This window comes from Elephas maximus, chromosome 14 (assembly GCF_024166365.1).
Source record: "Elephas maximus indicus isolate mEleMax1 chromosome 14, mEleMax1 primary haplotype, whole genome shotgun sequence".
NCBI lineage: Eukaryota > Metazoa > Chordata > Mammalia > Proboscidea > Elephantidae > Elephas > Elephas maximus.
Genome location: NC_064832.1, coordinates 44638118 through 44646509, shown reverse-complemented (window position 1 = coordinate 44646509; position 8392 = coordinate 44638118). Strand labels below are relative to the sequence as shown.

The following is an 8392-nucleotide window of genomic DNA, read 5'->3' as shown; positions in this document are numbered from 1 at the left end:
CTAGGGTGGATAGGAATATGTCTTCTAGAAAATTATATTTTACCAAAATTTAGCTTCTTAAATAAACCCTGTTGCTGTTGAACAGATTCCGACTCACAGCGGCCATATGGGACAGAGTAGAACTGCCCTGTAGGGTTTCCAAGCAGTGGCTGGTGGATTTGAACTACTGACCTTGGTTAGCAGTCAACCTCTTAACCACTGGGCCACCAGGGCTCCAGTTTCTTAAATAGTAAATAAAGGTTTTCAGAAAGCCATGTCTTCTTTAAACTAATGTTCCATGTTACCATAGATCACTATTTTGTAACATTCATCCTTGAAAGAGATAGAGTTTTTTGATTCATCAATATATTTTATTTTGACATAAAATAGAGGATTATACTAGGCACAATAAAAAAAAAAAACTTTGATTAAGATCTGCAAGATTCTGAAATCTTTTCTTTCTGAAATTTAGAGATTAGAAACAGTGTGCATAAAACCTATAATCCTGCACATTTTATATGTTTATACAGTTTACATACATGCATTAGTTATATATAAACAATAATTAAGCATATTTTGTATATGTAATTAAATTTTATTTCTAAAAAGTAAAAACGTGACAATGTTAGTGCTTGCAATAAAACAGTAATTTTTGTATATAGGTAAAACAATGTTAATGATAATTTTTTCTTTTTTATTGCTATTGCGTACAAAGTAAAGGCCTAGTTTATGGCAGTTAAGACCTGTACAGTCACACTATATTGAAAATATTGACTACAGAATCAATATTATGTCCTCCATCCCCCTCCCCCATTTGAGACCAGATCTTCAATGTACATTTTCTGTCCCTATGGGTTTAGTGAGAGTAATAATAAAAATCATTTATTTATGATATATTTAGTGACATGAGTATACACCAGTCTTAGAAAATGTCCTTCAAATTATTGTTTATATTAATCAGTTTGAATATTGTTATAGTTCCAGTTCCTAGACCTGATATCATGATATTTCTTATTCACTAAGCCTACTAAGGAGCCCTGGTGGTGTAGTGGTTAGGAGCTCGGTTGCTAACCAAAAGTTGGCAGTACGAATCCACCAGCCACTCCTTGGAAACTCTGTGGGGCAATTCTACTCTTCCCTGTAGGGTTGCTATGAGTTGGAATCGACTTGGCTTTACCATGCTAAAATGAACAACACAGTACATTACGAGAAACAGTGGATTCATATTGAAAAAAAAAAGTCCTAAATGTAAAAAAGTCAATCCTGAGTAAACTTTTGTTTTATTCTCATTTAAAATTATACAAACAAAATTCTGATTGGTGAGGAATAAAACGTATCCTAAAAAAGAAGTTTATTCTTTTATACTCTTAATGGCACATGTCACTTCGATTTTTCTTTTTTTAGTTCAGTTCAACAAGTATGTCTTAAATGCTTTATGTACAAGCATTACCCATTGCCGTCAAGTTGATACCAACTCATAGTGACCCTATAGGAGAGATAGAATTGCCCTATGGGGTTTTCCAGGAGCAGCCAGTGGATTTGAACTGTAGACCTTTGGGTTACAGCCAAGCTCTTAACCGTTGCACCACCAGGGATCCTGCATAAGCACTCGAGTTATAGAAATGGATGTAAGTAACTTTGATTAATAAGAGTTCCAGCAAAAAATAAAATATGAGCTTATACTTTATATGTGAATATCCATGGAAATTAACTTCAATTTTCTCTATAACAATGTGGGATATAAAAACAAAGGAAACATGCACAATGCCTTTTTAATATGCTACCTATTGGTAGAAAGAAAAATACATAATTAGTTTCAACTAATGAAAAAAGATAACTTTATCAAAAGAAGGTGATGGCTGAACACAGGTTTTGATTATACATTTAAGAATACTTACTTAAGAGATAGTTCAATCATTTTAAAAGTCTGGAATGTAATATGATGCAGGCAAAGATGCACTAGTCAAATTTAACAAATGCTAACTTTTTACAAAGCTTGAAAAATGAATAACACTTTACTAGGTGAACAAAAAGAAAAAAGGGAGGACATAACAGGGAAAGGTAATATTATGCCCCAAATTAACATGCAATGGCAATGATGAGCACATTAAAAATGTTAGATATTTCAGTACTACTGGAGTTTTCGACATTGACTCGACAGTAGCATTCTTTTTTTTTTTTTTTACTGGAGTTTAAGACATGAGTAGGATAGATACCAAGCCAACATGCAGGTGATTATTATGAAGAATTTTCAGTAGTTTATGAACTTGTATTTAAGCTGTGGGAAATGAACAGCCATCACCATTTTACACAGCAAAGTTAACTAGTCATATCTATATTTCTGATAGATTAGTCTGTCCTACCAGCACTATGAAATCCCTGGGGGGTGCAAATGATTAGCACATTTGGCTACTAATGAAAAGTTGGCAGTTTGAGTCCAGCCAGAGGAACCTCAAAAGAAAGGCCTGGCTATCTACTTCTGAAATATCAGCTACTGAAAACTTTGTGGTGCACAGGTTCACTCCGACACACATGGGGTCACCATATGTTGGAACTGGCTTGATGGCAACTGGTTTGTTTGTTTTCTACTAGTACTGTGGAGACTGGGTTTGAAGAATGTGTGTCCAAAAAATGAAAATCCATGAAATGTATTAAAATTGAATGTAATATTTGTGAGGAGAACCTGAATAATTAAGACCATGGAATTAAAGAGAAGAGGAAGTATTATGGCAATAAACTTAAGAGATAATGAGCATTGCATTAGTTACTAATCAAATTTAGAAGGCGGTGGATAGGTTTTATTTTCCATCAAGTTGGAGAAAGCACATTTCACACTATCACTCCCACTGTAAACTAAACACACTAGGGGAAAAACCAAACATACAAAAACATATTTTGTTTTGTTTTGTTTTCCGCTCTTATATGGTCTAGTTGAATTCTGAAGCAGTCCAACACCCAGAAGTATAAATAGGCACATACGGAAAAAGCTCCAGGATATCCAACTCTCTCTGAACAGAGGAGTGAGAGAGAATAATCCTGTGGGATATTTTTTGTTTTCCATGGCCCGCTCTAGGTGAGTGCAAGAAAAGAAACAACTCCTTCCTTACTGGTAGCTGCAATAGCAGTGGCAGTGGCCTCTGTAAGCAGAAACATTGTGTCTCTCTCCACCTTATACTAGGTGAGCATCAGCAACAAAGGGGCACTCTTCCTCTCCTAACCTGTGTGGTAGAGTTAACCCTTAAGAGGCAGGGCACTTGGGACCCACTCCACCCTCCAACACATGAAATCCAGCAGCCTCCTCACTCCCCACTAATATAAGAGTTCGTCACTGTGATATTGAGGCTTGTTGACTCTCCCTGTCCTAATTACAACACACAGACTTTGGATTACGACTTACAATATGAATGTGACCAGTGTTTACTACCTGCTAAAAAAATGAACAAAAAATTTAAAAAGGGTCCACACTTTCATAGTATAGAAATTGAAATAGAGAGCATAACACCCAAATTACTTGGCATAAAAAGAAATAAGAGAAACTAAATAACTCTCAAAGAAGAAGGCAATCAACAGACATAAGCCAACTCTGAGGTAACCAGAATAGCAGAATTATCAGACAAACCATTTACATCAGTTAATTTAAACATGCTCCAAGAAGTAAGAGAAAACACGATTGAGCCAACTGAAGGACCAACATTCTCAGCAAAGAAATACAAAAAGGAACCAACTGAAAAAAAAAAAAAAATCACTAGAAGGACCCAATAGAAGAAATGAGGATTACAGAGAAAGATTCATTGCAATTGAATATAGATCAATATAAATTATATAAACTGAACAACATTGAGAAAAACCGAGTGGAAGAAAATAAATGAACAAAGCTTCAGGAAACTGTGGGATAATACATGAAATGTCTAACATTCATGTCATAGAAGTACTAGAGAGAGAGGAGGAGGAGATTGATGTAGAAAAACCATACTGTTAAGTGAAAGAACTAGATATAAAAGAGTACATAATCCATGATTCCATTTATATAAAGAATACATAGTAGAAAAAAAAATCTATGCTTTTAAAAATTCAAGACAGTGGTTATTCTTCGGGGGAGGAGTAATGACTATAAGGAGCAAATAAGGCAGTTCTGAGGAGCTGCTAATATTCTCGTTTATGAATTAGGTTCTGTTGTGCATGGGGTCACTATGAGTCGGGACTAACCCAATGGCACCTTAAAACAACGCCTTTACTTCTCTGATTTGTAAAGGTTATGCTGGATATAGGAGCAGGGCAGATTAACCAGTAAGCAAGGTATGTATAGGCTTACAATAAGCAAGGCACATACAGGCTTGATTGTGTTTACTTACTAATCTGTAGTGCACACTTTCAGATGGGTTTCTCCACATGTTTTTTTAATTAGATTTTGTAATTAAATATTAGGAAAAATATTCTTTGTATGAATAATTGATTTGTTTGGTTTTGGTTAGATCAAAATATATGTAACTAATTCCCAATGCACTCAAGCACTCATGAATGATAAAGAGTAGGTTTAGCTGTGACTCTTATCAGCATTGGCCCTGATCCATGCAACGTTGAAAATATTTCCCCAGCCATCCAAATTGTAAACAAGATGACAGCTGACAGATTAAATTTTTTCTTATAATTTCCAACAAAGTGTAAAAGACATGTGTATCAATCAAGTTCATACTAGAAAAACAGAACCAATAGTGTCTCTCTCTATGGATAGATAGACAGACAGACAGACAGATAGATTGGTAGGTAGGTAGGTAGATAGTTAGATGTTGTTAGGTGCTCTTGAGTTGGTTCCAACTCATAATGATCCTATGTACAACAGAACAAAACATTGCCCTGTCCTGCACCATTCTCACAGTCATTGCTATGTTTAAGCCCATTGTTGCAGTCACTTCATCAATCCATCTCGTTGAGAGTCTTCCTCTTTTTCGCTGACCTTCTGCTTTGCCAAGCATGATGTCCTTCTCCAGGGACTGGTGCCTCCTGATAACATGTCCAAAGTGCTTGAGACGAAGTCTCACCAACCTCGCTTCCAAGGAGACAGGTACATAAATTTATTTCAAGGGATTTTTAAAAAAAATGTAATTGTGGGAGCTACAAGTCCAAAATTTGTAGGGTAGGCCAACAGGCTGGAAACTCAGCTGGGAGCAGAAAGTGGGAGAACTTCTTCCTCAGGGAATCTTCAATTGTTGCTCATAAGGCATTTCAATTGATTGGATGAGGCTCACCAAAATTATTAAGAATGATCTCCTTTACTTAAAGTCAACTGAATGTAGATTATAACCATGTCTACAAAATACATTTACAGTAACACTTCCATTAGTGTTTAATTAGATAACTGCATGTGATAGCCTAGCCAAGTTGACACATAAAAATTAATCATCAAAACATGTGTAAGAAAAATAGAAAACAAAATATTTTTTCTCAGTGCATACAGGTTATATAATTGGTTACCTATTTAGCTTGTATGGGAAGAAAATTCATGGGCAGTTATCACAATTTTGTTGTTCTGAAACCAAGATAATTCTAATTAAATTCTATAAGGATAGTTTTACATTTTGTTTTTAATAATGGAAATAGCTGTGTTCTTTTCTCAATTCAGGTCTGTCACATGTACATGTAGCTATCTATATATGCTGTGATATTTCATTTCTATGTTCTTCAAAACAGGATTAGTGTTTCCAATAAAATAGGAGAGATGGAATCTCTTGATGTGTCATTTTGTGTTTGTGAAGAACAATGATATAAAGTATATAGGCACTGCTCACAGTTATATAACACTTGTGCTGTCAACCACAGAATGAGAAAAATAATAGCATTTATCTATGTTGGCTACAATAAAAAAAATATATTTAATTTCTTTTCTTTTTTTTTACATTGAAGACATCTTTATTTTACACCCGTTATGCCATAAATTCATAGGGAATAGGTTCCAGCAGCTCAGGCTCCTTCTCACAAAGTGTGCTTCGTTCTCACAAAGTGTGCTTCGTTCTCACTTCTCACAAAGTGTGCTTCGTTCTCACAAAGTGTGCTTCTCTGGGTGGGCCAGGTTGGCACTTCAGCTGAATCCAGGTACCATTCTCTTTGGCTTCTTTCTTTTTCTGATCATTTTCCTTTGCACGTTTCAGGAAGCTATCTCAGCTCTTAAGAGTGCTTAATGTGCTCAATATACACATTAATTCTCTTGGCAAGAATCTTGCCCTTAATTTGTTAGTTCACAATAATTCCAACAGCATGCTGGGTAACATTGTAGACTCTTCCAGTTGGGCCATGGTAACATTTGTTGGGCATTCCTTTTTGAACAGTGCCCATTCCCTTGATGTCTACAATATCACCCTTCTTTTATATTTGCATGTATGCGGCTAAAGGAACAGCTCCACATTTTCTAAAAGGCCTAGAGTACATACAGCGGGTGCCTCTTCTCTTTCCCTTTGTGTTAGTCATTTTGACAAATTATTTCAAGATAGCGGTTCTAGCCTAAAGGGGGAAAAAAAAACATTTAATTTCATTGTAAGTGTACTCTTCATTTAAACAATGAAAACAGATTAATGTTTTAAAAAATTTTTTTTAATATGTTGGTTTGAGGAAACCTTCCTGCTTACACTCTCAAATTGCTAAAATTGTCATCAAAAAGCACTGAGAACTTTCCCTTTCTTAGGCAGACAAGCAATTTATAAGACAAAGATTTGAAAGTAAGATCAGTTTAAGATTTAAATTATTTAATAAATTGTTGCAATGGTTTGTAAATTATCTACAGGTCACTTTTTAAAGCATTCCATTATAAGAAAGCAAACCAAGTAAAGAAAATTAGGTACATCTCCACAAGAAACAAACAAACAAAAAGAGATACAAACCAACAAATAAACAAAATGCTATTTTTTGTTACCTGTAGTATATGTGTCAGGTTGAGTAGGGCATGAATTTAGACATAATAGATTATTGTGATACTTATGGATCATGGATGGAATATATATCTTCCGGTAACAAAGTGTATTCCAGTTATGAAATAACTGGAAGCTGGCTATGCAGAAAAAAAAAAAAAAGAAAAAACAAAACAAACAAACAAACAAAATATTTACTAACTTAGAACATACTAGATCTTCTAAAATGATATTTAGGATTGTCAACTTTGAGAAAAATATGTGGAGATTTATATATTTTAATACTGTTATGCTGAAATTTTGTTCTATTTTTGTTGTTAGTTGCTCTGTGCTGTTGGCTCTGACTCATAGGGACCTTATTTATAAGAGAACAAAACATTGCCCGGTCCTGCTCTGTCATCATGATTGCTGCAGTTTGAGTTTATCGTTTCAGTGACTGTATCCATCTGTCTCATCAATGGCCTCCCTCAACTTCACCGACCTTCCACTTTAACAACCAAGATATTATTTTCTAGTGGTTGATCTTTCCTGATGCCAAGTCCAAAGTGAACTAAAGTCTCACCAATCTGGCTTCTAAGGAGCATTCTTCTGGCAGTACACAATAGAGCCAATATTTTTCTCCAACACTGTAGTTTAAATGCCTCAGTTCTTCTGTTTTCTTTTTCCATTGTCCAGCTTTCTAATGTACATAAGGTATTGAAAAGACCATGGCTTGGGTCAGGTGTACATTAGTCATCCGAGTGACATCTTTGCTTTTTAAAACTTTGAAGGGGTCTTTTTGCAGCAGTTTTTCCGAATGCAATCTGTCCTTTGATTTCTTAACTGCTGCTTCCATGGATGCTGATAACTGATCTAAGTAAAATAAAATTGTAACCAACAGGGTTAAAATGTTCCCCCTCCTTTCATCACACCCTGAGTCTGTTAGTTCCTATTAAAACACCCTGTGTAGCCCAAGGTCACTTCACTGCTTCCCCTTCATTCAGACACGTGCAAGAAGCTGCAAGGCTGTCCTTAGACAAAATTCATGTGTCATACCTGGAAAAAAGCACACACCCTAGCTGCCATACTGCGCCCTCCACTACACCCCCACACAAGTTAATTAGTTCCTGGAATCACCCACCTATTCTCATCAGCTTCATGAATTAGGCATACCTAATTTTTTTATAATTACTGTGGAATCCCAACCTCAGGAAGTTTGATTTGAGTCTGTCTACAAGCTCCCTGCTTGCAATAAAGTCTACTTTCTCAAAGGCCTGGTGTCTCTCAGTTGACTAGAGGGACCCACCCTCATCGGATTATAAAATCATTGTGAGCTTCAGTTTCTTGTTCATTAATCTTGATGTTGTTTATTGGTCCACTTGGGAGGATTTCAGTTTTCTTCATGTTCCAGGTTAAATCATACTGAAGAAGACTGGTCTTTTACCTTTCTCAGTAACTGCTTCAAGTCATCTTTTTTCAGGGAAGGAAGGTTGTGTCATTTACATGTCTCAGGTTGTTAATGAATCTTCCTCCAA

The 8392-nt window shown here is 35.6% G+C and overlaps 1 pseudogene; it reads right to left on the bottom strand.

Annotated features, from left to right (window-relative positions):
- Positions 1-5900: 5900 nt before the first annotated feature.
- On the bottom strand, positions 5901-6444 carry LOC126058178 (60S ribosomal protein L21-like; annotated as a pseudogene).
- Positions 6445-8392: the final 1948 nt, after the last annotated feature.